The following is an 18392-nucleotide window of genomic DNA, read 5'->3' as shown; positions in this document are numbered from 1 at the left end:
TGCAAATATTTTCTTAAAGCCAGTGGCTTATCTCTTCATTCTCTTAGTAATGTTTTCAAAGAGCATAACTTTTTAATTTTGATGAAGTTCTATTTATTCTTTTATGGATCATGCACTTATCATCTCCTATCATACTTCATGATTCACTTATTCACTGATGGTCCCAAGTGTCTAGAATGGTACTAATATGCAATAGATATTTAATAAACACTTGAATAGATGAAGATTTCAAGAAGTGAAATACAAATTGTGGGAAAAGTTTGTAGACAATATAGAAAATAAAGTAATCTTAAGTGCAAAGGCATGTTTCATTTTTATCTGATCCAATACAAATATTTCTTGATAAAAGTGCCCCAGAACATTAAATTCTCTCAGTTACTGCTACATAGCACAAGGAACAATATCTAGTCACTTGTGATGGAACATGGTGGAGGATAATGTGAGAAAAAGAATGTGTATACACACACACACACACACACACACACACATATAACTGGGTCACTGCTGTATGGCAGAAATTGACAGAATACTATAAATCAAATATATTAGAAAAAATAAAAATCTTACAAATAAATAAATAAATTCTCTCAGTTAAAGAACCTGGTGTTCTTTACCTGAAGACAATTCCTTCTCCCTCAAAATATGAATTTGAAATTCCGTGGAAATTAAATGTAAAGCAATAAGTCACCTACCCCATCTCTATCCCCCACATTCCCAGTAACTCAAATCCTATATGAATCTTTGTAAATAAATTAAAGCTGTTGAATTCTCGAAAACTCTAATTGTGCCAATTATAAATAAGCCTCAGGATGGATTTCAACCAGCAGAGTCCCCAAAACCATTATGTGCAACTCTAATCCATTATTTTTTTTCTTTCATAATTAATTTTTCTAAGTAGGTCAGTACTCTTCACTTTATTTAAGTGCTATTCCAGCAATCCCATTTTCTCAACAACCGAAGTCAACTATAACTAACTATATACGTATTTCTATTAAACACATCAAAAATAAATACATTCTTATATTATGCAAAACTCTAAATTAGGCAGTGAAAGACTTTTCTAATAAGTAATAAAATAATGTACTATACTGGCTCTCAGTTGTATGTCTTGATCATATGAGGTCTGGTAGAATCTTGTGAGAACCTTGAGGATTTCCAGATATTTGGGTACTTAAATAGGTATTTCCCCCAAGGAAAAAAGCTTATTTTCTTATGTTTTAGCATCTAAATCACTGGGAACAATTACCAGAGATGTAGATAAGTAAATTTGTATTGTAGACATACACATTATGTGATATATGCTTAAGTATATATACCTACATTGTGTGTGTGTGTGCGCGTGTGTGTATGTGTGTGTGTGTGTGTGTGTGTGTGTGTGTGTATGAAATACAAAGTCAATTCATTAGAGCACAGGAGATTAAATGGTCAAGCAGCCAACAGAATTCACCACATTGATGAGCTTTACTCCTAAGAGAGCTCCTTAAGTCCTTGCTCAGAGCTTATACATTCTCCTTTTACACACAATTCTAAAAACTTTGGGACCTGCTTTTCCATCCTCAACAGATTAAACGTTGATAACTCAATAATGTAGGGTGAGTGTGTGGTTGAAACTAGCCAACAAGCAGCCTGATATGTGGAGAAATGAGAGCTCTGATCGAGCCCATTTAAGCAGTGTCCTGGTGTCCTGCAGCACTGAGCCTGCTCGTTAGGAGAAAGCCTAGTGGAAGTGGGAAAAATTTCTTGGAGGGAAAGTCTGATTCCTTTGGATGTTCTCAAAGGATGAAACATTCGAGACTCCGTGACAAGGTGTTATGGATCCAATAAGAGACTAATGACGAATAGAAATTATTTCGTTATATAATGCAAGTTGTTTTTAATTGTTATCTTATGAATTTTACCACCAGGTATTTGTGAACCATTCTAAGTGAATTAATACTGCCTGATTTTTTAAAGCACTTTTGACACTATAAATTAGCTAACTCTTTCTTAAAAGATAATGAGAAGATAGAGTTTTGCATTTCTCATAAAAGGAAAATAAAACCACCACAAGTGTATCCATTACAAACCACTGAGGTATGAATTTAGGGAAAATTAGGCTGAATATGGGATTACTATTCTAACGTTCTGCAATATTCCCTGAGCTGTCATCCAAGTTCTTAATTCAAATATGTACTTTTGATCTAAAAATATGCTAGCCCAAGAAACTGAATGATTACCCCATAGTTGAAAGCATATTTAGTGATCTGAGATAGGAGAAATTTCATTTCAGTCAAGCAAATGCTTTTGGTTTTCCAACCAAAGGAAAGCTTCATCATGTGGGAGGCATCATTATAATGGAATGTGACTGATTTTTTTTAACACAGACCTCTAATAAGGGCTATTTTTCATAGCAGCCATCTTGATAGAAACTTACTCTAAGGATGCCATCATTATTTGAAAGTTGGGGCATTGCCTTTAGAATTAGTTCATGGAAAAAAAAAAAAAACAACAATCTTTTTGCTTCACAGCTACCCTTTCCATACCACTACATGTCCTGATTACTCTACTTTGAATGTGCCTCACATGGATCAACAAAAAGCCTCTTCTGGGACTGGTGTCGTGGCCTACTTATCCTGGGCTTTGCTGAGGAGTGGGAGTTGAAGAGGGTTTATGGGAATTAAGAAAGTCTATTTTTGACCACTGCATCTGCGTGGCATACCAAACTCCTTTGGCCAAAACAGCAATATAAAACTGAGATTACTAAGGGCCCTATTCCTGGGACTACTGAAGGAGAAAAATTCTCCATGACAAAATAGAGGGCTTTTAGGAAGCATGTGTTCTTCTGAACTTTAAGTATGTGTGTGTTTCTGGCTTGGCTTTTAAGTGAATGGCTCTTCCAGTATGTGTTGCCTGGAATTTTAGTGAAAACTGATTTTACCAAGACAGTTTTCATAGAGTAACACATTAAATAAAGTATAAGGAGTTAAGTTTAAGCACCTAGTCTAGTGTTCTATGTACCCTGTATATCTTTGGTAAGAATTTGTTGCCTGTGTAGGACTCTTTTTCAATATGGATAAACCATATACATTCTACTATTAAAATAAAACAATCAGCACAAACACTAACTTCCTGGAGGTAAAGTAGCAAATTGTCAAAACCCCTCTCACCCTTTCTAATCCCTATTCCCTCCAAAACAATTCAAAAGAAGAAAAGAATATGAAGGGAAAATGAACACAAGAAAAACAATTAGCCATTGCACTCTACAAAGTCTGTAATGTTATCTAGAATGACAGCTTAGCCATTGTTCAGGCTGCCAGAGCCCTGCATGTTTGCTAGCTCACCCGAGGTCCTGGGAGAATAATAAACTAAGCAGATTAGATGTAGACTGATGCCTCCACGCTACTACCACCTCATACAACAAGCACACTGTTCTGAGTGTCTGAACACACGCAGGCAGGTAAACCCAGAGAATGGGCACTCCATGTTGGCAGGAGGGGAAGAAGCTGCCAACAAACAGGGCCTGTTTATTATTTAACAGTTGGTACTGCTAGAGGCCTGGCACTGCTATAGAGTGTTCTCTGTTTCAGTGCAAGTCAGCCTGATTATGAGAGCGTGTGAGCCAAATCATGTTTACCATAGTCTGTGAGAACCTCAGTGCCCCCAACAGACATGGGAAATTCTTACAATAGCTCTCGTCCAAACAGAGAACACCGTTTCTGAGATGGAGGTAAAGGGCTTCGTGTGCTTAAATCTTGTCTGATCATTGGCTAAGTGTACTTGCTTTTTCCCTGCTCAAGACCAGTCATTCTTCTTTAATGATACAGTTTCTATTCCTCTGCTTTTGGATACTCTACTTTGGAACCTAAATCAACCAAATAATGTGTGAATCACCCATCTACCAATAGTGCTCATGCTGTCCTGAACACTTTGGCTTTCCAGCAAAAGAATCTGCTGCCCAGGACAGCTACCTCCTGCTTTGCCAGGACCGCCTCTGCAGTAAGTCTCTTCTCTGCCAATGTGGGCCACAGGTGGATGCCTTCCTACAAATCCAATCAGCAGGATAATGTGCAACTATCACAAGAGTGGACCTTAATGACAAAGAGCCCTGCTTAGATGGTCACCCCATTAACTTTGATTTGATTATTCTGCCCCAACAGAACACTTGGCTTCACAATCACAGGTGGCACCAGCCCAACATAAAACCTGTAGAGAAAGTAGTCATGTTGGGTTTATAGATATTCATAATAATAAATCTGCTATAAAATATTAAAATGGTAAGTAACAAGATAGTCTCTGGCTCTCTAGGAAAGCAATAACAATTTTTTTTTAAAAAAGTCAGAACACATGAGACCATTGTGATGATAACTAGGCAACACAGATCATCTAATCATTTCCTTTGAAATTCAACATAAATCAACTATTCTTTTAAGTGTAAGAATCTTGGCTTTTATCTTCAATATATACCAAAGCAGCTTTTGATATTTCATGTGACCCTATTCTATACACTTGTTTATAAATTTGAGATAAACTGGTTCCATATAAGCTATATCAATATTTTGAAATTAATTGTGCCTTGAATATACTTTCCCTATGATTATAAGTAAATCTCCAAAATGTTTTCTACCATGCTATTTGTTTTTCTTTCATAATCTCTCAAATTTAAATGCCACTCAAGGAAAACAATATATGCTAAGTAGAGTTTAAGTCATAGTTTTATATTTTTCACTTTATTACGGTTTTCAAAGAAAATACTTGTCCTTGGGTCATAGATCATATACACATACATAAATAAAACTTTGCAACAAAAGAGAAGGTATGAAAAACAATTCCCTTTTTAGGATGAAGTTAATTCCCAGTTTAACTTAATCACTTCCTCTACTGTTCAGATGCTTAATAAACAGCCCCAAATTAAAGAAGTTCATCCTAAAATCAAGGGTTTTCTCCCAAAGCATCATGCATATAATAATGTTCATAACTACTAGTTAATGGCAGAGCAATGGATCAAATCATAGTTTCACAAAGGGAAAAAAGTGCTATTTCAGCCATGACAAAAATATGGACAGTGATTTTTCACGAGTAAAGACAAGTGATGTGAATTTATCTTTGTGCTAAAATACTTCACAACTAGTAAGAAACATTAGTAATGGTTTATAATTATTGAGAACTTACTATGTGCTACATGCTCTTTTAAGAGTGTATATAAATGTACTCATTTAATCCTTTCAACAATCCAATAAGTTATGTACTATTATCTTCCCCATTTTACAGATAAGGAAACAGAGGCACAGAGAGGTTAAGTAACTTGCCTGAGGCAGAGTTTAATAGTAATCACTGTGTTAGTCTTCTCATAGTGATAATCATTCCATGAGGTTTGTGTTTAGTTTAAAGCTATGTGGTCTCAGAGGCTGTAAAATGTTAGAGCTGGAGTTCCCGCTCTGGTGCAGTGGGTTAAGAATCCAACTGCAGTGGACTGAGGAGGTGCTGGTTCAATCCCTGGCCTGGCACAGTGGGTTAAAGGATTTGTGTGGGTTGCATCTGTGGCTGGGATTCGATCCCTCGCCCGGGAACTTCGAAAATGTTCTTGCAGGTGTGGCCATTAAAAAAACAAAAATTCCAAAGCAATTTAGCAATCTAGTGCATGGTTGGTTGGGGGAGAAAGTTTGGGAAGACTCTGAAGCATCAAAATTTTGTGGATAGATATACTTACTTTTCTGGGAAAAAAAAATATGAACCATGAAGCTAGTCTAAATATCTTAATTGGGAGATTAAAGAAATAAAGCCATGGAGCAATGAATGTAAATGTTACATATTATAAGAAAATAGTAGAAGAAACAAGCCTAGAGACCAGAGTTCCTTTCATTATCCTCTTAGCCTTAACTCCCTCAAGTGGCCAGCTTTGCAGCAGAAGAAACCCGTGTGAAGGACACAGAAGTCTATCTCTACCTCTGACAGTTCCCCTTAACTCAGTACAGTAGGAGACAAAATGTATATGATGCAAAAAGAACATAAACTCTAGTGGAGTCTGTTCTTGGCTACTCAATGCTAATGGAAAAAACTGGGGGTAGACATTTAAGAGATAAGAAAAAAATATCTCTAAATTTCTTTCTATTTCTCTTGGATGTCTTAATGGTAGTTTATATTTACCCAGAAATCATCTATTGTGTCCAAATTTTTCAAATTCATATGTAAAATATTCATAATAATTATTTAATTTCCTCTATTTCTATGGTTACTTCCCCTTTTGTATTCTAATTTTATGCATTTGTGGGCTTTCTTACTTAGTAACTAAACCACGTAATGTTGATTTATTTATTTATTTGTCACTCATTCTCTTTGTAAACCCCAAATCTGATTTATTAGTAGTCTCTTTTTATTGTTTTCTAATTAATTTCAGATTTTATTTTTCATTAATTTTTTTTATTTCTGCTTTGCAAATTTGTTTTTTTTTCTTTTAACCAACTTCCTGAGATAAATGCTAGTATGTTTATAATTATTTTTTTCCCATAATGTTAATATTTAAAGCCATGGATTTTCCTCTGAACACTGCTCTATCTATACCCATTTGTGCTTATTTTCTGTAAATTCTGTAATCTCTCTTTAATTCAAAAATGGATTTTTTTAAAGTTTAAATTTTACCAAGAGATAATGGTTTTAAATTTTTTCTTTTAATATTAATTTCTAACTCATTACATTGTGATAGAATATAGCTTGAATTTTCTCAAATGTCCTTCAGGCATCATATTTTTTTCTTCTTTGATCTATTAACATGGTTAATTGTATTAGTAGACTTTCTAATAATAAACTATATTTTTAAATACATGACTTTAGCCTTATACTTATTGCCATACAATATATGCTTGATCATAATTATGCCACCTTATTTTATATTTTTAAATATTAAATATAAAATACTTCGGAAATTTTATCTTAGTTTCTTAACTCTTCTATTGCAGTGTTTCTCAAACCAAGGGACTTATTAAAAATATAGATTCCAAATCTCATTCCTCTCTACCAAAAGATACAGTGGGTATGGATTTAGATAGTATTTTTAAAAGGCCTTTATTATACTCATTCGGATGGTCTGATGACCACGCCTTGAATACGCTCTTATAATGGTTAACATTAATTATTTTAATAAAGGAGTTAAAGTCCTATTTTTGATCTGATGACTTCATAATACAACTTTGGGTTATTTAAAACATTATTCTAAAAAATTATGAAAACACTCGCCTGCACTTCCTTTGTCCTTAACTCTCTTTTTCCTCTTTTTTTTCTTCTTCACCATTGGACTTGGGTTAAATTTTTACTTTTATTTCTTCTTGTGACTATTTTTTATAATTTTAAATAATGCATCTATATCTCTGTTACTTAGTTTGCCAGCTTTAAAAAGTATTGATCCCTCATTCCCAGCTATTAAACCCTGGTGAATTAATGCACATTTGCCTCCTATTATTTCCTTTAAACCTTTCAATTCTGTCATTTTTTCATCAAGGTTTACATCATTTGCAGTCTATTCTGTTACATCTTCCCCTTCTTATCCCATTATTTAATGGCAAATCTATTTTTAATTTGATTTGAGATTAACTTATGTTTATTTATCATGGCTTCTCTCAATATTAAAAAGGGAGACTAAACTCTATCATTAAACATTTTGCTTTGTTTTGGTTGTTGACCAGAATAGTTAATGGCATTACAGTCTCTTAAGTATTTGTATTTTAAAGTTTTGAGGTGGAGTTCCTGTCCTGGTTCAGCAGTTAACAAATCCAACTAGCATCCATGAGGACTCGGGTTTGATCTCGACCCATAGCCTGGAATCTCCATATGCCATGGGTGTGTCCCTAAAAAGATAAAAATAAACTAATTAATTAATTAAATTAAAATTTGAGGCAAGTCCAACCTTTCTCCTTTTGATATTTTTTCATATATGCTTTTTAAGTGTCTTTCTTCAGCCATGAAGTTCTGTAACTTGATCAAGATAGATCTCAGTGCTTATTGTTCAGCACCATGATTTTCTAGGATACAGTTTGTCCTTTTCAATATAAAGATTCAGACTAAATTCTGGAATTTTTATTTCCAGAAAAATTTTATTCTATTACACTTAGAAATTGTTTTCCATTTGTTCTGTTCTTTTTCCCTTCACAAGTATCGGTTGTTCCTATATTTCCTTTGTCTTCCAAACGTAGAACATAAAATTTTAATTTATTCAATTTTAATAGGTAAATCATTTACATAATTCCAAAATACAAATTATAAAATGATATACAGTAAAAAGTCTAACTTTCATCCAGTTTTCCCTCATTCTTACACCATCTTCTGACAGGTAACCACTGCTATTGGTTCATTATCTTGTTTAAAAACCAGAACTGATGGGTCAAGGAGCATATATGTACTTGTTACTTTGGTAGATATTATAAAATTTATCTCCATTTCAAGTTGCTTTTTTTTAGCATTTTGATAGATGAAGATGCATCTTGTTGTTTTCAAATTTGCATTTCTCTTATCATGAATATTTTAATCTTTACCTTATGTATGAGTTTAATATATATTAATATGTTTAAGAGCCATTTGAATGTTTTGTGCAAGTTTCTCTACTGAGTTGTTGGTCTTTTATCAATTTGAAAGAGAAATGATTTGTTAGGAATATATTTTTATTTGAGATAGGAGTGCCAATCATAATTACCACTTTCTCACATAATTTAAAAATTATTTTTAAGTTAAAAATTTTTTTCTCGTTGACATTTCTGGTGGTATTGTTAGAAGTTCCTTCCTTCTTGGACTTTCCATATCTAATGTGGCTTTTAGTACTACAACAGTTTTATTTTTCTCTTCCATCTCGTTCCTGTTTTCTCACAGGTCATTTTATTTCTCTTTTTGTTGTCTTATCTCTTTGATCCCATATATCCAATATTTGACCTCTTATTTTTAAAAAGCTACAATTTCTTCTGTTTCTTTGCTATTAGAGACAATATATTATTTTCTGGTATAACTCTTATTATGGTATATATCTTGATCTGTTTTTTTGCTTATGTCACATTTGCTTTAAGATAGTTAAGCATGGGTCCAATGCTGGTTCTTTTCTATTTACCATTTTTCAATCAGCCAATTTTATCAGCTCTTTGCTGACTAGGAGAGGGAATGAAATGGGGCAGTACAGAGTTTCATTTTGGTGCCATATTTCCTGGCACATTATGCCCTTTCTCTTCACCTCCACTATGCATACTGCTCAAGGAATATGCCTCTGCTTAGTTACTTCTCCATATGGGTTAATGGGAGTCCTAAAGGACTTGTATGAAATCCTATATATTACAGATTCTTGCTGGAGATAATTTAATGTTTCTTTTTCTTCTACTGAATGTGATCAACACGGCAAAAGCTAATGTAGTTTTTACTATATCCACCTTGCCAGCTTCACATCCTGGTCTGTGGCAAGCTGATGTCACTCCTTTTACTGCCAGCTTCTTTGTTGACATCTGTTGTAGAATAGGGCTCAGGGCTGCATCCATACATGCATAAACCACCTACAGCTTAGATTTTCCTGTTTCATGTAGATAATGGTAGCATGTCCCCCTTAGGGTCATTTCATCTATTTTTGGAGGTTCTGACTACTACATATGTTTAACATACTCTCAATATCCCCCCTGACTTGGCCTAAATTTCATAATATTCCATGGCTTGTAATTTGACATTGCACCTGTTCTTTAGAGAAAGAGGAGTTTTATGTGCCTCATTTTTGTTTGTTTGTTTGATCGCTTATTTGGTTTTTGCATAAAAAAGTATGAAATAGAATTTGCATTTACTTTTTCATCTATGTCCTCTTAAATTGACAAGAAGAAAACTTTACTTACAAGCCTCTCTTCACTCTTCTCTCAGTTAAGTGCTTGGCCATTCCTGTCCCAAATTTGATACCATCATTGTAAGCTTCCAGAGGAAGCTATGGAATGAAGCTATGGTTGTAGAATGACAAGTAATATGGAAGATGTGGGCAAGAAGCTAGAGGACCACAATGAGTATCTGTAAAATTACTTCATGTGAGTGACTGATAAATTACGTTTCAGTTACTTAAGCTCTAGCATTTGCTACTGAAATGCCTCATTTTTCTATAATAACAGAACAATAGGAAAAACTAATTTTTTTATTTATGTGTTTAAACAATTTTAAACATTAGGGTGGATTTCCTATCTTCTAAAGAAATGACTCAATATAGTGAAAGTACGTCGGCATGAGAAGTTCTAGATTCTTAAGCTCTGTCTGCCATGTATTACTAATAAAATTTTGGCAAACCATTCCTATCTGTAAAATTGGTATAGGAATACTTCTTTTCTTAACAGATAGGTTTTCTGTGAGTGGCAAATGAAGTAACATCTATCAAAACGCTTGTAAACTAATAAATAACCAGAAAAGTATGAGGGTTTTAATAACAAAAGATGATCCAGATAAAAATAAAGTATTATGATACTTGCAAAGATAATACAGATATATGAAACAGTTTATCCTTTACAACATGATAGGCTTTTGTTCTCCTTTTGTGTGCTTTTTCTAATTGTTCGGCTAAGCTCTGAACTGCCAATTCACTTCTCATTCCTTTCAGTGAGTCTGCCTTTAGGAATAAAACTGCCTCTCTCCCTGCTTCCTCTTCCATAGTACATTTATATAGTTCTTGTATATTTTTTATGTTTTTTATTGCCTCAAATCTGCTGTGAAAGACAGTATACTGTAATGAAAAGAGAAAGAATCTCTGAAATCAGACAGACCTGAATTGAATCCCGGGCTCTCTGTCCTTATGCACATCATTTAACATCCCTGAATCTATTTTCTCATTCACAAAATGAATGTTTATAAGTATTATTATGAGAAAAAATATATATCATATCTACATAAAGTTTGGTACACACTGTGGATTTTAAAATCATAGATACTCTGAAGGTCATATGTAAAGTTTTCGGATTTCATCAAATCTTATTTGCCTTCTTAAAGGCACATTTTACTTATTTTTATGTTCTTAATTGAGATTTTAAGAGTTGACAAGTAATATATTACAGTAGTTTGATCAATAGCTTTTCTACTCATGAACCATTTCACTTTTTAAAATGCCACCATAGAATCTATTTTCTTTAAAATCTACTTTTTGTTGCTATCCCTGAATAATTTGATAGTTCCAACTGTTTCTCTGTTTCAATTAATTTTTTTGTCTTAATTAACTTTTTCTCTTGTAAAATAATATATCCCAATCTTAAACCTTCAGAACAGAGACCATATTATCTCTGTTCATAATACACTGAATATTCTGTTAAAAACAATACCACTGTGAAGAAATGATTATGTATGTGAATACTACGGATTTCACAAATTTACCACTCTGCCTGAACTCTTTCCTAGATCACAGGATATTATTATATGACACTTACAAAATTCTTTATCATTTTGCAAATATCTCATAATCATCTAATGGAAGTCTTCAAAACACTAGTATAGGTTGATTTTATTACTGTTGGTGAGAAGAGGAAACGAAGATGAAATAATGAACATTTGTCAGATATCAAACCCCATGCATGCTACCAGGAAAAATAGGGTTAGCACTCAGTCTCTGATCTGCTGATATCTGTTGAGCCGGAGTTATATTAGCATTAGAGGAAGAAAAATATCTATTCATTTCCAAGTATTATTATTTGGAAAAGATCAGTTCAGTGTTAAAGAGGTGGTTCTATTAATTTTCAAAATAAATAAAAAGCAAGTTCTGGTTATTCTTGAGACTTGAGATGGGAAGGGAGGCAGGAAAACCATAAGCTAGGGCCACAGAGCAGGAAGAAGGTAAAGAAGAAAAAAATTGGTGTTAGGCAAATCCTCATCCATCATCACATGGGAGAAGTACTTTAAAGCAAGACCTCTGCCTTTCCTCATCTGAGGTCTCCCCCAGAACCTTGTAGGAGAGGAAGACATACTGCTGTGTCTTCATTTGGGAAGCAGCAGGAAAAGGCAGTATCTCCTTAGCTGAAAGAACCCCTTCCTGACAGCTGTGGGGATAAGTACTTGTGCCACCAGACTTCTTAGAAAATTATCCCTAAAATCACCATTGTTCAGTCAGTTAGAAAAACAACAAAAACAAACCAAAAAACAACCACCAAACCAAAAAACAAAAGAAAAGAAACAGCTTCAAAGAGAAAAGAATGTGGAAAGAGAGTAAGTAACATATGAAATTTGATGTGACCTTCCTAGCATTTTTTTGGAGTTTAGGGTAGAGAGTAGAAAACACCCTGAACTGGGATTTAGAAGTCTTGATTTTAGTTTGAGCAGCTTCACTGTCTAGCTGTGTGATTTCAGACAAGTGACTTAACCTCTCTGATCCTTCATATTTAAAATGAGGGGGCTGGTTACTAAGAAATGTCTAAGAGTGCTTCGAGAGATAAATTCCCCAATTAACATTTGATGGTGCTTTACCACCTACAAATTGTTTCCGCATACATTATCTAATTTGATTCTTGTGCTAGTTCTGAGGTAGTAATATTATGATCATGCCCATTTTAGAGGAGAAATTCAGAAACCACAAAATGGCAGAGCTGGCACTGAACAGATGTTCCCAAGAGGAAAATACCCCTTTAGTAAAAGCAGCAGCTGATGCTCACAAGGATAAGAAACAGCAGATAATTTAGGCTGTGAGCTCTTGTTTAGGGGTGCAACAGAATTTCTGGATGCTACACTGGGGCAAAGATAATCCACCCTGTGGAATGTTATCTGGTGATGTATTTATCAAAAAAAAACTAATAAAAAGAAAATTAAAAAAAGATACAATAATTGTTACTGCACTACACCCTAATGAATTATTGTGTTCAAGGTTCCTACAAAAAAAAGTAATATTATACTCGGCTTATGTTTTAATTGATTTATTAATATTTTATCACAGGAATGTAATTTAAGCTCCTCATGATTTAGATCTCATAAACCTTTAGCATTTTGCAAATTCAAATTCCAATTTAAAGCCAGGGCGAGCAATTAACTTTTCTATCATCTTGTCAGGGGAGAAGGTTCGTGTTTAATTTGAGACAAAGTGACAGAAATATATATACACTGTATGTATTACTCCAATTTAATTTATGAGTCAGCACCATCCACCTTCAAAATGTAGATTTAATAGAAGGGGAGGAAGAAAAGGCCGTGCTGTCATGATAGCTCTGTGATATCTGCCCTGAATTTCTTATATGTTTGCGTGTGTGTGTGTGTGTGTGTGTGTGTGTGTGTGTGTGTGTGTGTGTGTATCTATATCTATATGTCTACATATATATCTGGTTTGTTGAGATACCATCCTAGACTGATGCAGGCCTACTTCTAATTCTTTTGTTTTAAATCCATTTACTAATTCTTTGTTCATATAGCATAAAATCTCATAGATATCACACCCCCAAACACCTTTACCTCTGCTCCTCCCCAGTTCTCAGTTTCATCTAGATCTGCCCCTCCAGGTTTATTCTGAATCTAGACAAGTGAGATACACTATGGAAAATATTGCCTTGAGATCATTTCGTCATCCTCTTTCTCATTTTCCAAAGCAATACTTTAAATACTCTACCTAAAACAAACAAGCAACAAAAAAACCTCCCTACAACTTTATATTTTAATTTATAGGATGTATATGGCAAGTTAAAACTGTGGCCCTTTCCAGTGATCCTCTACAAAATATTTAAGGAGAAGATAGAAGAAAGAAGCTCAAACCACAGAAGGTAGTCAGGTGAACAGAAGGGAAATATTTCCCTTTAGTGGTTATTAAACACTGGCACAAGGCTGCAGAGAGGGGTTAAGGAATTCTTTCTAGCTGTGTTATCCTATAATTCACCAAAGGCGCACAATGCTCTATGCTGATGAGATGAGTTACATGACATCTCCTCCCTGGTTCAATCAAAGAGAAGCAATTTACATCTCAAACCAGTTCTCTCATCAGTGGGACATAAAAACTGCAGAAAAGAGACACAGCAAATGTGCTTATTTATACAGCATCAACTCGGTTGCCACTGTTCTTTATTATTTTCCTTCACTCCCTCCTCCCTTGTATGGTGGCCATTTTTAATAGGATGCTTTAAATTCTAAAGTGAGAAAAACACAGGGCTAAGAACAAGTCAGGATCAAAATTAACTAAAGATTTCTCATGATTCTGACAATCACTGGCCCTTATGGTACTAGGGAGGCCCTTTGTTCCATTCAAAAATAAAATTGGATTCCTTTTGCAGACCACAAGAAGGGAATTAGAAGACAGTTAATGGATAACTCTGGAAGGTAGCCTGGCAAATGTTTATTCACTTTCCAAGCATACAATACTGTGCTACATAAGTGAATGCAGTGCATTTGTCAAAGAAAGGCTATGTTGAATGAGTGTGAGGTCTTCATTCATAAAACAAGCTTATTTTACTAATAGTCTCTATTAATCTCAGCTTAATTATGTCAGATGTTTTGCACTTGCACACAACAGTGAAAATCGCCAAAAATGCATTTACTGCACCTGCTTAAATGCAGTCATATTCCTAAAAACTATTCCAGGGAAGGAGGATCAGCTCCTACAGACATGGCTTTTAGGCAGAATATGGGATTGTGGCAGAGGGGCTTAAATACATGAGGTAAAAAATGGTAATCATATTCATCAAGTACACAAAGAAGTAAAAACAAGAAGCTCTAGATAATTCTTTTTAGTGGACTCACTAAAATAACAATAACAGCTTGATGAAGAGAACATGATTGTAGAAAGCTTGTCCATTTTACATTTTCTCTTTACATAGTGCAATAAAAAGGGAGCACCTGCAGTTTCTACTTGTGCTTTTTTTTTTTTTTTTTTTTTTCTTCTGATGTTAAAAGAAATCACAGGACATCGTATTTGCTTTAGGAGCTACTAGCCTAATCTCAAGTATACTCTCCCTCCCATAAAGTTACATTTGAGCCCTCTAGGAATACCTTCACAGTGCAGAGAGGTTCTGTAGCCTGCAAAGCACAGTCTTTGCTTCAACCCTTTTCTCCATTCAAACCCACTGGCCCTTTATCACTCTGGACATTCAGCAAAAACAGACTTCTCCGTCATGAACATTTTTAGACAAATTATACCAAAATACCTTGTAATTTCCATTACTTGGTGGTGTCTATTTTACTGACAGACATCATCCCACTCTAGTTTCACTGTTGTGTTGTCGTAATACTTAGGACAACAATAGTTTTTAAAAAAAACGCTATTAACTACACATCACATGGGCATTTGAAGTACATTAGAAAGCCATACACTTAATTATATTGGAGGGCTGGTGTGATCTCATGAAACTTAAGCTATATTTATTAAAAACAGAAATTACCTTTACTTAATGCTCCTTTCAGTAAATCAGTCAAATTAAAAAAAATTTTTTTTGGTCTTTTTAGGGCTGCACCCGCAGCATATGGAAGTTCCCAGGCTAGGGGTCAAATCGGAGCTGTAGTTGCAGGCCTACACAATAGCCGAAGCAATGCACAGATCCGAGCTGTGTCTGCGACTTACACCACAGCTCATGGTAAACACTGGATCCTTAAACCACTGATCGAGGCCTGGGATCGAACCTGTGTCCTCATGGATGCTAGTTGGGTTCCTTACAGCTGAGCCAAGATGGGAAGTAAGTAAGTCAATTTTAAACTTTCAAGGTTTCTAATGAAGCAATATTTAAGAAAACAAAAAATGGCTAAAGGTTTTAGTAGAAGTATTTTACATGACAAGAGAAGCATTATCTCCTCCTTTCTCCTTTTCTTCCCTTTCACCCTCTCTTTCCCTTCCTTTTTTCACCTTTCCCTCTCCCCCTTCCTTCTTTCCTTCCTCCATCTTTTTTTTTTTTTTTTTTTTTTAATTTGGGGAAGGGAAGGTAGTAGTAAACTTTGAGTAAGGAAACGATATTTTTGTTTCAGAATCCATGTGTTCTTCCTACTCTAAATACTGATTTAGAAGAAAAAAAAATCTGGTGACGCCTTACGACATTCTTTTTTTCCCCTTAGAATCTAAAGGTATCCTTCAGGGATCCAGCTATTTCTAAACATTCTATAACAGAGTCCAATACTACAGGCTGCAGTTTATGACATGTACTAACAAAGGTAGTCTTTTACAAAAGATAGTAAAGAACTATTTTTTCAGTTACTTTTGTAAAGGCATAAAGTAAATGACGGTGGTATCTGTGCATAAACAAAGTAAAGTTCAGATTGCACCTTATAACTACAATGTTACCAATAGACTTCATCCCCTCTGCTATTCTATATATCTGGATTCATCCCCTCTGCTATTCTATATATCTGGATCCCCTCTGCTATTCTATATATCTGAATGTTACTAATAGACTTCATCCCCTCTGCTATTCTATATATCTGAGGACTTAAACAATCTCTGGCACACAAAACAGGGTAAGGGATGAATGTGTCTTTCATGTTGCAATACCAAAGAGAATATGGGAGAACAATCTATTTCTACAGGTGCCAGTCACAATAAACACCCAATATTCAAAATTCTGAAGATATGACAAATTTAGGACCTGAATATGTGTTTTACAAAATGGCTTTCCACAGGCTTCCATTGAGGAGATAGCAAATCCAAGTATCTCAAAAATTGTGGTTTAATGTTTTATTTTCATAAAACTTTTAAAGAAAGATGGCTGTCACATAAGAAATGTCAGTATTTTCAGAACAATCAGTGCTCCAGTGGCAGAACAGCATTACAAATTACAACATTACAATAGACACCCCTCATATTTATGCAAGGCACAAGATCAGTTAAACCAGTGGGTAGGAGGTGCCTACAGGTGACTGTGAGGGCAGATGCTTTCTAAGTGGAGGAAGGCTGAAAATAAAGTCACACCTACAGTGCTATGCTTTCATCTTTCTTCTTGCCCTCTCAGTCACCCTGCATCACTCACTGGCGTGCTTTAACTGTCTTGTGGCATTCCTTCTTAAAACACTTTCAGAGGAGTAAACTTCAGGTCTTAGGAGAATAGATTCAGTCCTACGTCACTCACTGTCTGAAGGCATTTAGTCCTTTTATGATGCTACTAAAATCAAAAGTGGCATGAATACATCCTACAATCTAAGACTGGAAGTCATATTGTAAGGTGCCTTAATGTTCTCCAGCCCTACAGGTTGAATAAAGCAAACAAGTGTACATTAATATGGGCCTGTCTCTACCTAACACTTCAGGATTTTGAAGATTGTCAAAGTTCATAAAGCATTCTCTTTTTTTCTTAGGACCCACTAGGCTAAGTCCTACCTTAGGGCCTGAGGACATTTTTTACCTATGCCTGGAATGGTCTTTCTCTAGAATTTGGCATGTTCATTCTTTCTTTATTCTGGTTTCTACTCAAATACCACATTTTTAGAAAAACCTACACTGACCATCATATCTAAAATAGTTTCCCACCTTTACCCTACTCTACCCTGCTTTGGTTTTTTTCATAGCACTTATTCTTTCCTGAAATTATACATTTATTTGCTTATTATCTATCTTTCCCATTAAAATATGAGCTTTGTGAGCCAAAGACTTTTGTCTTATTCCCTATGGCATCACTGGTGATCCAAACTGTGACTAAAATGTGGTATATGTTTACTGTATATTTCTCAAGTAAGTAAAATAGGGCTAAGAGACTTTCTCTTAAATTTTACAATTAAACTCCATCTCCCAAGAAGCTCCCGCTGTGGCTCAGTGGAAACGAATCTGACTAGCATCCATGAGGATGCAGGTTTGATCCCTGGCCTCGCTCAGTGGGTGAGGATCTGACGTTGCCCTGAGCTGAGGTGTAGGTCACAGATGTGGCTCTGATTTGGCGTTGCTGTGGCTGTGGTGTAGGCCAGCAGCTACAGCTCTGATTCCACTCCTAGCCTGGAAACATCCATATGCCACAGGTGTGGCCCTAAAAGGAAAAAGAAAAAAGAAAAAAAAAAGGAAAAAAAAATAAACTCCATCTCCTGATAAGAAAAGGTATTATATACAATGACCCCTCATACAATGAATGAAGTCAATAAGGAACAGTTACTATTCTAGGAAGAGTGTGTTCAGACCTGGTTTGAAATCACAGCTTGTTGCTGCCATTTTAGTTAGAGCACCGAATGGATGGCATTAACCAAAGACCTGACAAGACACAAGCACACATGCTAAAGAAAAGCAAACAAAAAACCCCCAAACCCTTCCTTACTCTTGGAATTGGAGTGCATTATTACTTTACTCCAAGCCAACAACAGCTAAAAACAAGAGGTATAAATCTGGAGACCTTCAAAAGCCGTTTCACCAGAGCTGCCACCTGTCACTCATGTAAGAAGAGGCAATCGTCCATCTATCCAGATTAGTATATCAGAAGGTCCTAAGTGCCATTTATTTACTCGAAACTAGTGATTCCTTAGAAATGTTCTATATCACATAATAATGAAATGACATGATCTTTGTTTTT

General features: G+C 35.1%; 1 protein-coding gene and 1 long non-coding RNA gene across 38 annotated transcripts in view; one reads left to right on the top strand and one right to left on the bottom strand.

The window, feature by feature from the left end:
* The window catches only part of ZBTB20 (zinc finger and BTB domain containing 20), a 792790-nt gene that overhangs the window by 494486 nt on the left and 279912 nt on the right, over positions 1-18392 (bottom strand). The window lies entirely within an intron of this gene.
* LOC146397730 (uncharacterized) lies at positions 886-4728 on the top strand. The gene is made up of 2 exons (XR_014824839.1): positions 886-1363; positions 1598-4728. It is a non-coding gene; the product is annotated as an uncharacterized LOC146397730 (long non-coding RNA).

The sequence above is a fragment of the Sus scrofa genome, chromosome 13 (genome assembly GCF_054392235.1).
Source record: "Sus scrofa isolate SSC_HxYL_T2T_F1_AM1 chromosome 13, Sscrofa_HxYL_maternal_Yorkshire_Landrace_v2.0, whole genome shotgun sequence".
Lineage (NCBI taxonomy): Eukaryota > Metazoa > Chordata > Mammalia > Artiodactyla > Suidae > Sus > Sus scrofa.
The sequence above is the reverse complement of the archived record's forward strand: the minus strand, read 5'-3'. Positions and strand labels throughout refer to the sequence as shown.